The following is a 15,009-nucleotide window of genomic DNA, read 5'->3' on the forward strand; positions in this document are numbered from 1 at the left end:
TAATTACAGACCAGTGGACTTTACTTTGATTCTGGAAAAACTTCTAGAATGGACAATAAAGAGATGGTTGGCTGACATCTAGAAAAGGAAGTAGTGATTACAGAGACAGCATTGCTACGTCAAGAACAAGTCATGTGAAACTAACCTTATTTCCCTTATTGATCAAATTATTAAGCTGGCAGATGAGGGTAATGCTATGGCTATGATTTTATGTTTAATTACATTTTCTTTTTTATTATCATGAATCTGACAAACATTTTAAAAATGAATATTTGCCTATACAAATAGGCAAATACAAAGAACTGACTATGAAACTGTGAATTTCTATTACATACAACTTGGGCTTCTGGTTTAAAGGAAACATTTCCAGTTCAGTACATTAGTTCAAACCCTACACATCCTTGTCTTTATTCCCTTCTGAACTTTCTTCTGCTCTTTTTCTGAGTTTTTAAATGATTCATTTTCTCCCTTTTCATCATTACTGTCACTACCACCAAACCTACACAACTTTCTCCATACATCCCTGATTAAAGGCCTCCCTTGTAACAAATAACTAGTCTAGAAAAACAAATCCATATATTTGCTGTCTGAAGATAAATCTCATCCTGCATCTCTCATCCATCACCTCTCTGCCAAAAAGATAAAAAGCACGGTCTTCTAGAGTCATGATTATGTTTGGCCATTGAACTGATAAGTTATTCAGGTTTTTTTTTTTATAGTGTTTTCCTTTACATTGCTGTGGTCACTATGTACCTTGTTCTCCTGATTCTGCTACTCCATTCAGCATCAAGTTAACCCAAATCCTCCTAGGTTTCTCTGAATCTACCCCTTTACTAATTTCTTATAGCTTAATAATCTTTTCATATCTATGTATTTGTGTATTTTTTTACTTTTTAATGTTCTTTTCTTTTTAAATTTTGAGTCCCAGATGCTCTCCCTACCTCCCAAGCCTCTCTCACCCACTTAGAAGGCAAACAATATATCAGTTATACACGTGACATCATATAAAACACATTTTCATACTAGCTATATCATAAAAAAGCAAAAAAGATGAGAAAATTATACTTCATTTTGTACTCTGAGTTCATCAGTTCTCTCATTGGAAGTGAATAGCATTTTTATCATGAGTCCTTTGTAATTGTCTTGGATTACTGTATTGATCAGAGTAGCCAAGTCTTTTACAGTTGATCATCCTTACAACATTGCTATTACTGTGCACAGTGATCTCCCAGTTCTTCTCACTTCACTTTGTATCAATTCACATATGTCTCGCCATGTTTTTTTCCCCCCTGAAATCACCACTCTCATCATTTCTTACAGCACAATAGTACTCCATCACAATCATGTCACGCCTTGTTCAGCCATTCCCCAATTGATGGGCATCCCCTTGATTTCCAATTCTTGGCCACCACAAAAAGAGCTGCTACAAATATTTTTGTGCATATAGATTCTTTTCCTTTTTCTTCAGTCTCTTTGGGATATAGACCTAGTAGTCATGTTGCTGGATCAAAGGGTATATACAGTTTTATAGATTTTGCGCATAGCTCCAAATTGTTTTCCAGAATGGTTGGACCAGTTTACTACTTCTCCAACAATTCATTAAGTACCCTATTTTCCCTTATGCTGTCCAGCATTTGTCATTTCTGAGGTGTGAAGTGGTACCTCAGAATTGTTTCAATTTGTATTTCGTTGTTTGATGGTGATTTAGAACATTTTTATATGGCTATAGATAGCTTTGATTTCTTCTTCTGAAAATTGACTGTTCATATCCTTTGACTATTTCTCAATTATGGAATGGCTCTTATTTTTATAAATTTGATTCAGTTCCCTATATATTTGAGAAATGAGGCCTTCATAAGAGAAACTTGCTGTAATTTTTTATGTTACTTTATTGTCTATGGCACTTTTTAGCATAATGTAATTTCCTTAGCTATCTCTTTCAATTAGGTCTATTTTTGCTTTTGCTTTGTCTCAGATCATGATTGCCACCCCTGCCCTCTTTACTTCAGCTAAAGCACAATAGAATCTGCTCCTGCCCTTCATTTCTGTGTGTGTCTTTCTGTCCCAAGTGTGTCTGTTGTGTATAATATATTGTTGGATTCTGCTTTCTAATCCATTCTGCCATCTACTTCTGTTCTCTTGGTAATGTGTTCTATGGGTTAGCTCATCCCATTCATAAGAGTTATGATCAGTAACTGTACATTTCCCTCTGTCCCATTTTTCTTTGTTTATCCTTCTTTCTCTTTTTATCCTGTCCTTCCTCAAAAGTCTGTCTTGATTCCAGTCACTGCCTCTTCCAATCTACCCTCCACTTTATCATCCTTCACATATCTTTTATCCCCTTCCCTTCCTGTCTCCCTATTGTGTAAGATAGGTTTCTCTATCCAACTGAGCGTCTATACATATACATACATACACATATATACATACATATATATGTGCACACACACACATACACACACACACACACACATATATACTTCCCTCTTTGAGGCAATTCCAATGAGAGTAAGGTTCAAGCATTTTTTATTCACCCCTCCACTTTCCCCTCCACTATAAAAGCTTTTCCTTGTGCACTTTCTTTTTTGTGAGAAAATTTGCCCTATTCTACACCTCCTCCTTTCTCCCAGTGCATTACTCTTTCTCACCCCTATATTCTTTTTTTGGAGATCATCCCAACATAATCAACTTGTGCCTGTGTTCACTGTCTGTGCAGACTCCTTCTAACTGCCCTAATAATGTTCTTAAGTGTTCTTAGATACATCATCTTCCCATATAGGAATCTAAACCATTTAACTCTATTGAGTCCCTTAAGATTACTCTTTCATGTGTATCTTTTCATGATTCTTTTTGAGTATTCTGTCTGAATGTCAAATTTTCTATTCAGCTCTGGTCTTTTCATCAGGAATGCTTGGAAGTCCTCTGTTTCACTAAATAGCCATTTACCCCTGAAGGATTATGCTTAGTTTTGTTGGGTAGGTTATTCATGGTTATAATCCTAGCCCCTTTAACTTCTGGAATATCATATTCCAAGCTCTCTGCTCCTTTTAACGTGGAAGCTACTAAATCTTGTGTGATCCTGACTGTGGCTCCTTGATATTTGAATTGTTTCCTTCTGGCCACTTGAAACATTTTCTTCTTGACCTGGGAGCTCTGAAATATAATATTCCTGGGACTTTTCATTTTGGGATCTCTTTCAAGAGGTCATTGATGGATTCTTTCAAGTTCTATTTTACCCACTGGATCCAAGATAATGGGGCAATTTTCTTTTATAATTTCTTGAAATATGATGTCTAAGCTCTTTTTTTTTTATCATGGCTTTCAGATAGTCCAATAATTCTTAAATTAGCTCACCACGATCTATTTTCTAGGTCATTTGTTTTTCTCTGATGAGATATTTCACATTTTCTTCTATTTTTTTTTCATTGTTTTGACCTTGTTTTATTGTTTCTTGATGTCTCAAGGAATCATTAGCTTCCACTTGCCCAATTCTCATTTTTAAGGAATAATTTTCTTCAGTGAGATTTTGTACTCCCCCCCCCCAATTTGGCCAATTATGCTTTTAAAGGAGCTCTTTTCTTCAGTGAATTTTTGTGCTTCTTTTACCATCAGACCAATTTTGTTTTTTAAGGTAGTATTTCCTTCAGTAGTTTTTTTTATTGTGCCTCCTTTGCCAAGACATTCTCTTTTCATAATTATCTTGCATCATTATCATTTCCTTTCCCAATTTATACTCTACTACTTTTATCTCTTTCCTTAACTCTTTTATGAATTCTTGCTGGTCAATTTTCAAATAGCAATTTTCTTTGAGGCTTGCTTGTAGCTCTTTTCACACTGTTGTCTTCTGTACTGATGTCTTCATCTTCCTTGCCACCATACTAGCTTTTTATGGTTAAGTTCTTTTTACGTCGTTTGCCCATTTTTTCCTAGCTATTTCTTGACTTTGAACTTTAGGTTAAAATTGGGCTTTGCTCACTTGGGGATGGGGAAGCATTGTTCAGGCTTTTTTGTGCTATTTTCAGAGATAGTTTTGGGGGTCTACAAGTTTTTGGTACTTCCAAGGTGGTGTTATCCTGGGAAAGGTGTGGTTACTGCTTTCCTGGTCTGCATTCTGGTCTTTACCCAGGAAGGACCCCTGATCCTCTGCAGCTGTAAGTACTAGTGCTCCTTTCTGCTCTGGGACTGTGACCAGGATCCCTGCTCCCTTATTACCAATCAGAAGTACTTCTCTGAATCCTTGAACTGTGACCCAGAACTGCTTATGGGCAATAGGGTTGCCAATCAGTGACAGCCTGCACCTAGTACCAGCAAAGGGTCCCCTACAATCTCTTTTTATCTAGTTGTCTCACCCTGCGCCCTTAACTGTCTCTGATCTGAGAGGTCCCAAGGCTGCTGCTGCTGCTGCTGCTGCTGCTGCTGCTGCTACTACCCGAGTGCCTCCAAGGCTGGTGCTTCTGCCTTACTCCAGGTCTGTGCCCACTCAGTGTTATAGAACTCCCCTATGAACCTCCTAAGTTGTCTCAGCCTGGAAAAGTCTTCCTCTGAAATATTGTTGTCTCCACCACTCCAAAATTTGATTTGAGGTGTTATTTTAAAGTTGTTTGGAAGGAAATTTTGGGAGAGTTCAACTGGGTCCTTGCCTGTATTCTGATGACTGGACTCCGTTTCTCCCCCTTAATAATTTTAATCCATTCATATAATTGGTTTAACCAATCCCCTTATGATGTGTAATCCTTTAGTTTCTACTTCTTTGCTTCCACAGAAAGTGCTAAGAATATTCTGCATGTATGCATTTTTTCTCTTTGATCTCTTCGGGGCATATGCCTAGCAGTGATATTACTAAGTCAAAGAGCAAAAACAGTTTAGTGACTTTTTTAGTATAATTGCAAATTGTTTTACACATTGGTGGATCAATTCACAGCTCCAACTATAGGGCATAAGCTTGCCTGTCTTCCCACAGCTGCTATAACAATTCTTATTTTCCTTTTTTGTCATCTTTGCTAATCTAATGAGTGTGAGGCAGGACCTCGGAGTTTCTTGTTTTGTTTTGTTTTGTTTTGTTTTGCATTTTCTCCTATTACTGATTTACAACATGTTTATATGGTTGTTAATAGCTACCTTTTCTTTTGAGAATATGTTTATTCTTATAATTTGACTATTTGTCTATTTGTGAATGTCTCTTGTTCCCTTATGTTGGTATCAGTTCCTTATAAATCTTGGATATCAGAACTTCATTAAAGAAACTAGCTGCTAAGCTGTTTTCCAAGTTAACTGTTTCCTCTTAGATGAGAGCTATTTAGTTTTTATGCAAACTTTTTTCTATTTTATCTCTTGTAATCTTTTCTGTCCTTTGATTGATCAAGAACTCTTTGCCTATCCAAGCAAGTGAACAATATCTCTCTCTGCCTCTCTGATTTGTTTACAATGTGATTTTTAAAAAATCTAGATCATGAATTCATTTGGAGCTTTTTGGGTATATAGTGTAGGATATTGATCTAAACCTAATGTCTCTCAGCTTGTTTTACAATTTCCCCAGTAGTCATTGTCTAATAATAAATATTCATCCCACTAGCTAGTCTTTGGGTTTATCAAACATTATGATACTACTTTCAATTGTTTCTAGGTACTGCGTACCTAATTTGTTCCATTGATCAGCTTTTCTATCATCTAACCAATACTAAATAGCTTTGAGTATTACTGCTGTCTAGCACAGTTTGAGATCTGGTACTGCCAGGGTCCCCCGTTCTTTCCTGCTTTTTTTCATTATTTTAATAGAGATTCTTGACCTTTTGTTAATAGAGAAAAAAATTAATTCTGTAAAGTAACTCTTCAGTAGTTTGATTGGACAGATATTAATTCTGCAAATTAATTTGTATAGTATTGCCATTTTATAATACTGGTATCACCCGCACATGGACAACAAATATCTCTACAATTGCTTAGATCTGTCTGTATTTTGGTAAAGAAAATGGTAGCTGAATTCATCTTGTGTTTATGTCTGTAGATGGACTCAAAGACATTCTATATTTTCTGTAGTTATTTTGAATGGAATTTCTTTTTCCATATTCTGGATTTAATGGTAATATTCAGAAAGGCTAATGATTTTGGTGTCCTTATTTTATATTCTGCTACTTTAGTTAGTAATTGTTCTAGTGTTCTCTAGGGATGAGTAACAGCAGGAAGTTTAGGATCATACCAAAGTTGTGAGCCTGGGTGACTGGAAGCATGATGGTGACCTCAAAAGTAATAGGAAGTTGAACAGAAGGGAAAATTTGGGGGGAAAGATGAGTTCTGTTATCAACATACAGAGCTGGATCATCAAGTTTGAGATGTACAAAGGACAGTTGATGATATGGAACTCAGAGTTCAGAGCAGAAACCAGGGCTGGATATGTAAATCAAATCAACAAACATGACTTTGTTGACTATATAGATCTGGGAATAATTCTACAACAGTAATAGGACAATATGTCAAGGACCTATGATTTCATTGTTGTGAGAATTTGCCCTACCAATGAAGATCACAATCCCATTTGTAACTTATTCAATTTAGTTCAAGAATTATATATTAAGCACCTACTATGTGCCAAGGTGAGTGGAGTATAAAGATGAAGCAAGACATAGACCTTGCCCTCAAGGAGTTCAAAATGTAATAGGGGGAGTGAAGCAGTACATAGAGAGATAGCTATAATATAAGTGTACAGAAGAAGTTTAAACAAAAGAGTATGAGAGATTTAAGGAAAGAGTGATCACTTCTAGCTGGAAGGGGATCAGGAAAGGCTGGAGATGTTGGAGAGACCTCTCTAAGAATGAGAATGGATTTATATGAACTTAGGGAAGTGGAAAAAGAAAGAACAGTCTAGTTTGGCAATAACGTTAAAGTCAGTGGGAGACAGATTATTGGGGGCCTTAAATGCCAGGCTAAGGAGTTTCTATTTTGTTCAGTAAGCAAGGGAAAGTCATTGGATATTTTTGAGCTAAAAAGTAATGTGGTCTGATCTATGCATTAATAAGATATTCTGGAGGTCACATGAAGAATAAATTGAAGAAGGGACACTAAAGGTATAGAAACTAGTTAGATAAAGACAGTGCATGTGTGTGTTTGTGTGGGAGGAATGCAAGAGATTTTTCTACAGAGAATTGACAGGATTTGGCACCTGATTGAGAGTGAAAGGGAAGAGTCAAAGATGATATGAAACCTATACTATTTATGTCTAGGAAAACAGATGGAATGCCCATCTAATTTGCAGGTGATATGAAACTGGGAGGGATAGTTAATGTACTAGATGACAGAATTGGACTCCAAAAAGATTTTGACAGGCTGAAAGAATGTGGGGATTTTAATAAAATGAAATTTATAGCAATGTGATTCCTTCCATCTCTAAATATGTGATCCTGGGAAAGAGTAAATCAACTACATGGGATGTAGGACAGTTGGCTAAAAAGCAGTACTACTGAAAGAACACCTGGGGCTTCTAGTGGACTGCAAACTAAATATGAGTCAAAAAAACCTTATTTTATCTTTTTTTTTTTAAGGACCTTTGATTTTATTAGTATAGAGAGCTCCCAGTGAGAAGCTTCTTCTAACAATTCACATTGGCTCTTACTCTGCAACATATAATCATAGAGAGTTGCCTGAAGGCACCGAGAGGTTATAGTGATTTGCCCAGCATCACACAGCCAGTATGAATCAGAAAGAAGATTTGAACCCAAGTCTTCAAGGCCAACTCTCTAGACACTGTGCTATACTATCTCTCAATGTAAGCTTATGCTGCGTTAATAGAAGGCACTTTAACTTTCTAAGCCCCAGTCCCTTCATCCAGTGGAATTTAAGCTCCTTGAGGGCAGGGGCAGTTTTATTTATGTCTTTATAATATCAGCACTTAATAGTAGGCTTGTTGAACTGTATTGAATCTTCAAAATGGGGATAATAATACGTGTATTATCTCTCTAACTCCTCCCCACCTTAACTTTGGTCCTCATCCTGGGAAATCATCCTTATTTCCAATATGTTAATTTTTACCTTATGTTTCTGGAGTCAGGCCTTTATCTCAATCCCCAGCCACCAGCTCCAAACCATGCTGTAATTTCCCATATTCCTTTTTGTGCTGTCTTCCCCAATTAGAATGTAAGCTCCCTGAGGACAGGGACTAGCTTCTTTCCCTGTATTTGTATCCCTAGTATTTATCACAGTGCCTCAAACACAATAAGTGCTTACTAAATGCTTGTTCTATCTATCTACCTCGTGGGTGTATGGTGAGGAAAGGATTTTGTTTCTGAAATGTTACAAAAATGTATTAAATAGAAATAAATAAATATATTATCATATTAAATATTTAAATTATTGTTTTATTTTAGTATTTTGTTTATTATCAAATTATTAAATATATTAGATTATTAAAAATAAATTGTGGGGGGCGGAGCCAAGATGCCAGAGTAAAAGCAGTGACTTGCTTGAGCTCTCCCCTAACCCCCTCCAAATACTTGTAAAAAAATGGCTCTAAACAAATTCTAAAGCAGCAGAACCCACAAAATGACAGAGTGAAACAAATTTGCAGCCCAAGACAACCTGGATGGTTGATTGGAAAGGTCTATTGTACCAGGTGGGGAGAGGAATCCAGTCTGGGTTGGGCGCACAGGCGAAACAGGCCTCAGTGAACTTGAAGCAGTCCTCAGAGGACTGAATCACGGACAGTTGTGGTGGTTTCCAAACCTCTCAACTCACCAACGCCAAAGACAACTTAGAAGGTCATTAGGAAAAGTCTGTGACTGGTGAGAGAGAGAGAGAGAAGACAGGTGGCCTCAGCTCCAGGTCCCAAGCTTGGCCCTGGGGCAGTGGTTGTCTCCTGAGCTTCCAGCCCACAGACTGAGGGGCAATGGAGTGGCTGATCAGAGGGGGCTGGCAGGGATCTCTTTGCTGGTGCAGGATTCTCTTGCTTTGCCTGTGTTGGATCTGGGTTACAGTTCGAGGTGGTGGTCCTGGGGTGAGGAGGAGTGCTGATGCGGCACAGCTTGTAGTGGTGATACAGAGAAAATCCTCCTCACAGTTCCAAGGCAAAAAAGAGTGCTTGTGGTCACTCATAGACCAGAGCACAGCCCAGGAAGGATAAACACCTCACCCCTTACCATACCACCTTGGAAGAACTGAAAATTTACAGGTCCCTACAAGTATCTCTGAAAACAGCTGCACAAAACCCCCAAAGCCTGGGACAGTACATTCTCCACATTGGAAGCAGACCTCCACCTTAACAAAGAGTTTATAACTCAAGTAATTGGCTGGGATCATGAGCAAACCTCACAAAAAAGTGAGACCATAGAATCTTTCTTTGGTGACAAAGAAGATCAAAACATACAACCAGAAGAAGACAACAAAGTCAAAGCTCCTACATCCAAAGTCTCCAAGAAAAACATGAATCCATCCCAGGCCATGGAAGAGCTCAAAAAGGATTTTGAGAAGCAAGTAAGAGAAGTAGAGGAAAAACTAGGAAGAGAAAAATCACGAAAACAAGTCAACAGCTTGCTAAAGGAGACCCAAAAAAATACTGAAGAAAAAAGCACCTTAAAAAAATAGCCTAACCCAAATGGCAAAAGAGATCCCAAAAGCCAATGAAGAGAAGAATGCCTTAAAAAGCAGAATTGGCCGAATGGAAAAGGAAGTCCAAAAGCTTATTGAAGAAAATACTTCTTTAAAAGTTAGAATAGAGCAATGGGAAGCTAATGACTTTATGAGAAATCACGACACTGTAAAACAAAACCAAAAGAATGAAAAAATAGAAAACAATTTGAAATATCTCATTGGAAAAACAACTGACCAGGAAAATAGATCCAGGAGATATAATTTAAAAACTTTTGGACTATCACAAAGCAATAATTAAAAAAATGGCCTAGACATCATCTTTCAAGAAATTACCAAGGAAAAAAAATAAATTGTGTTAAATATATTATTAACATACATTATAAGAGTATAATCTGTTCTTTCTTTCAAAATAAAGTATTTCCATCTTCATCTGGAGATAGGTATAACTCCATTTTCATAAATATTTGTTTCCATTAAAGCCTATTACTACTGGCAATGGCTGTAGCTCCTTAATAATCTTGGTTTAAGAGAGAACATCCCTTATACAGAGCATAGATAGAATGAGACAAAACTTTTGAATATGATTTACATTGCTTTCTGACAGTGAGATAGCATGAGAGCAGGCACAGTTTCATCTATGTCTTTGTGTTTAGCACAGAACCCAGCAAAGAGTAGGCTCTAGATGTTGGTTGATTTGCATTAAAATCATGCTGACATTTTCATGGACTCTTTTCTTTTGACGGTACATCTCAGGAGCTCGCTAATCTGTACAGATGTGTTGTGAGTGTATTATTTTGGTCATCCAGGAGGGCTATAACTAGGAATTTTGTCAAGTCAAATCATCAAGTATTTATTAAGTACCTACTAACTGCCAGGAATTATGCTAATATTTTAAAAAAGCGACAAAGTAATATATTCTTTATTATTTATTAATACTTCTTTATTAATGTATTAAATAAGATGATACATTTAAATATAAGGAAGTTAAAGTTAAATTTTATTTTTAAAGACCAATCACTGCAAAGGCTGCTACTGCCTACATTCATAATTAAAGGAAATGCTAAATTTCAATTTGAGGTTGGTGAGAATAAAAATATATATCTATATCTATATCTATATTTATAAATATAAAATACATTTTTCCAAACCAAGTTCACATACTCCCTGAAATCTATTCACCAGTTCCTTGGCAGTTCATTAACCCCAGGTTAAGAATTCCTAGTATAGAGTATGTGTCCCTGAATTTCTCACACTGAAATAGATTTTGTATTCAAAATGGCTTCCTGGGCTAATAATATAATATACCATACCAAAGATGGGTTTGGAGGAGGGTATTTTTAAGGCTTTAGTCAGAATTTTATAGATGTGCATATTGTATTTATGAAGCATCAGGCAGTGTGCTAAACCTAGAGAATACAAAGAAAAGCAAAAAAAAACCCCAGTCTTTTCTCTCAAGGAGCTCACAGTCTAATGGGAGACAACATGCAAAGAGTTATGTAAAAAGAGAATATATTCAGGAAAGATTGTAGGTAATCTCAGAGGGAGTGCATTAGCCTTAAAGGAGATCAGGAAAGGCTAGTAGAAGATGGAATTTTGGCTGGTACTTGAAGGAAGCCAAGGAATCCAGGAGGTAGAGGTGATGAAGAAAATTCCAGACATGTTGAATAGGCAGTGAAAATGCCTGGAGTTAGTAGATAGGATGTCATGGCAAGGAGCCCAGTGTCATCCTATCACAGTTTGTGGAGGGGAGTAAGCTATAAGAAGAATGGAAAGGTAGAAGTGGGTCATATTACAAAAGGCTTTAAAAGTCATAGAGGATTTTATATTTGCTCTTGGAAGTAGTAGGGAGCTATTGAATGTTAGGGGATAGGAGGGATGAGATGCTTAGATTTGTATATCAGGAAAATCAGTTTGACAACTGGGTGGAAGATGGACTAGAGTGGAAAGAGACTTGAGGAACAAGACTAATCAGAAGGCTATTACAGTAGTCTGGGCTTGAGGTGATGAAAGCAAAAGCAGGGTGGCAGCAGTATCAGAGAAGAGTAGGGGACATATGTGAAAGATATATATTAAGAAGCCAATACTAACTGAATGAGTAATGATGACTTTTATGGAACATAGTTCCCAATTAGTAATATAGCTTTGGCAATAAATGAGGTAGAGAGGCATTTTCCAAAAAAACCCAAAGAGATGACTGAAGCTGTGCAGACTACATACTGCCTGGAAAATATAAAAATGAAAGTATTCATATTTTCTTACTACAGTTGATTTCAGTTCCTACTTTTAAAAAACTGTCCTCCTTTATTTCTTTAAATGTCAGTGATGATCCTAAAAACATTACTGAAAAACACCTGCTGTCTATATAGCTGCAGGGTCCATATGGCTTGGAAAGTACAAAAATAAGTGCTCATCTATTTTGCTCCAGTTGATTTTGGGAAATTATTTTAATCCATGTTCAAAAATACTGCCACACTTGAGTTCTTCATCTGCCACTTGGGAACTTAGGATTGGATTTTTGAGTTAAAACATAGCTTTTCATAACACTTGACTAGAAAAAAAATTATCTGTGTAAGACAGTTCAGGCTTAATGAGCATAAGATGAAGAATGAAATTGGATACTTAGATGCAACAAAGTTTAATCAAAATTAGTAATGCAAATAAGCAAACATCTTTGCTAACGTAATTCTGAAGACTAATAGTCAATACATATTTGTTTTACTTATATTTCATCTATGAAAAGGCAATATCATCAGTGAAATGGCTCCAGAGGCTCCAATACTAAAAGCAAATAATTTCTTAGCTTCTCTTTATTATAGTTGTCATTTTAAAAAAGTAATCATTTTCAAATATTAGCATCACATTTTCACATTGTCCCCCCTTTTAGAATATAAGGTCTTTGAGGGAGTTGACTGTCTATATTGTATTTATCTCTTTCATTCTTAATATTAATTAATGCTTAATAAAATAAAAAGATAAAAGCTTAATAACTATTTTTCATTCCATTCTAGATGGTCAGCTTCAATCTGTTAAATTTTTAGTAATTTTCTAGTTGTTCAAAATTATAGGATGATTTCTATTAACAAATTCTTTCTGAAACCTTCTCCAGGCTATTCATTTGACAATTTATTAATCCTGTGTTTTTTTTTTCAAATGGCAAATATCAATCCATTTCTCATTTCTAACAAAACTGAGAACAGCTAGTACTTAAAAAAATTCCAAGCAATTGTTTTGGAGTAAATCAAATTCACAGATATTTATTGATTGCCTAATGTGTTCAAAGCACCATGCTAGGTGCTGAGCAGACAACAGCATTGTCTGTCAGTAGACACTGTGGCAATCCTGAAAATGAGCTCGATTAGTTCTTTCACACAAAGCACTCAGAAGAAAAACAAGCATTCTATTTCTATTCTGTTCCAATAATGGACCCTTCTTAATCATGGTAACAATAGATATCAAATTTAAAAGGTCTTTTTTTTTCTGTATCTATTTCTAAATGAACCAAAGCCATAATTTTGGGAGGACAAAAGAAAATGAGAACCAGCTGTACATGTCAAAACTCTCTACTGCTTAGATGGATCAAGATCTCAAATTGCATATTTTTTTCAACATAGTATACATTTTTTGAGAGCTCAGTGGTTAAGGAGTTGAGAAATACATATTTGATTGACATAGAATAGGGAAAGAACTGCTGCTTGTTTCTAACACCAAACCCCAGAAACTACCAAAGAAAATGTTATAAACATTTAATAGTAAATCTGAAGGCTAAGAGTGATGAAAATTTGTGTCTAATTATTCAACAACATGAGGCAACTCTCTAAGACTGTAAATTGCATAGCAAGTGCAGATTTGCTTTGAAGGAGACAGTTTACTCACAGGGGTTTGGATGAAATGAAAATGCATTTATCAAGCAAGCATCAACTCTTTTACATGCCAGGCACTGTGCATAATGCTGAGGCTACAAATACAAAAAGAAAGATAGGATCTGCCCTTAAAGGGCAGTCAAGAAGACTCATCTTCTCAAGTTCAAATCTGGCCTCAGACACTTACTAACTGTGTGACTCTGGGCAAGCCACCTAACCCTGCTTGCCTCAGTTCCTTATCTATAAAATGAACTGGGGAAGGAAATGGCAGACCAACTCTAGTATCCCTGGCCAAGAAAACCACAAATGGGCCACAAAGAGTTTGAAACAACTGAACAACAACAACAACCACCTGCCCTCAAAGAGCTTACATTCTAAATAGAGAAGACAACACATGTAAGTCATTAGTGACCAAGGAAGGCGTGTTTTGGATTGAGAAGTCATAGGGGATGGTGAGTGGAGCTACAGGACAAATTATTAACTTGCTTTATTCTTTCTAGAAACAATAGTGTCAATTTGATTATCATCCCTAGATATAAAGGTGGAAAGAGGAGAAGGGGAAGAGCACTTTGGCAGCAACATGGCATGAAAACAGCAGAAATCGGCAGTATAGCGGACCTGGGTCAGGCTAATTATGGAGAATCATATTAAGATCCTAGGGCAGGAGCTGGATAGCCTAGTTGGAAGTGAGGATGCATAGCATGAAAATAGCTGGGGAGCGATGTTTAAGGTGTTTCATATACTAGTGAAATCATAGGTGCAGGCCTCCCTTTCCCAAAAATATTGAGTTTAATCTCCCCATAAACCACATTATTATTCTTAACTCTACGTTCAGCTTCTTGAATTGGGAGTTTCAATCTCAGTATTTTATAAGAAATTGTGCTAAACATTGTCATTAACCAATTTAACATGGTCATAGCACAGTAGCTTTAAGACTGGAAAGGGTCATCCAGATCAACCCCTTCATTTTACAAGTGAGGAAACTGAGGCCCAAAGAGGTTAAGTAAGTTGCCATTTAGTAAGTAGCAGAACAAGGATTTGAGTCCAGGTCTCTGACTCTAAGTTTGGTGCTCTTTCCATTTCACCTTGGTACCTCCTAATCCTTTGCTCTTGCTCCAGTGAATTGTTAAGTCTGCTGTACCAATACCAAACACAGGTTGCCTTCATCTTCTGTACCAGCTGAGGTGAGCTGAGAGGTGGGGAGATGTGGGATGTGCTCGAGTTAGCTTGTGGCAACCCCAACACATCAGCATATGGCAGGGGGAAAGGATGCACATTGTCATCTTAAAAGGGTCTAAACTTGGGAAAGATGGGGTTGAGTAAGACAAATAGTTCAGTTCTCCAAGACTCCTTGCAGCTTGCTTTCTGATCTGATGTGGACTCACCCAACTTAAATATCTACCTTGGCTTACAGATCATCTTGGGTTCGTGGATTTTTGTACTCCTGCAAAACCAGGTTCCTAACCAAACTTAGCCTTTGTGGTTAGCTTACTTGATTTGCAAATTAGACTCTACTCTTTTTCCCCATGAGAGGATTCTGGCTTCTCTTCAGACCCAGTGACTATTGAAATCA

The 15,009-nt window shown here is 36.8% G+C and overlaps 1 long non-coding RNA gene across 2 annotated transcripts in view; it reads left to right on the forward strand.

Moving 5' to 3' along the window:
- Positions 1–4,286: 4,286 nt before the first annotated feature.
- The window catches only part of LOC144457140 (uncharacterized), a 96,657-nt gene continuing 85,934 nt past the window's right edge, over positions 4,287–15,009 (forward strand). For both annotated transcript variants that reach the window (XR_013486499.1, XR_013486498.1), the window contains exon 1: positions 4,287–4,468. This is a non-coding gene — a long non-coding RNA (uncharacterized LOC144457140). The remainder of the gene's footprint in view (positions 4,469–15,009) is intronic.

This window comes from Phascolarctos cinereus, unplaced genomic scaffold (genome assembly GCF_003287225.1).
Source record: "Phascolarctos cinereus isolate Bilbo 61053 unplaced genomic scaffold, phaCin_HiC Scaffold_1;HRSCAF=81, whole genome shotgun sequence".
Lineage (NCBI taxonomy): Eukaryota > Metazoa > Chordata > Mammalia > Diprotodontia > Phascolarctidae > Phascolarctos > Phascolarctos cinereus.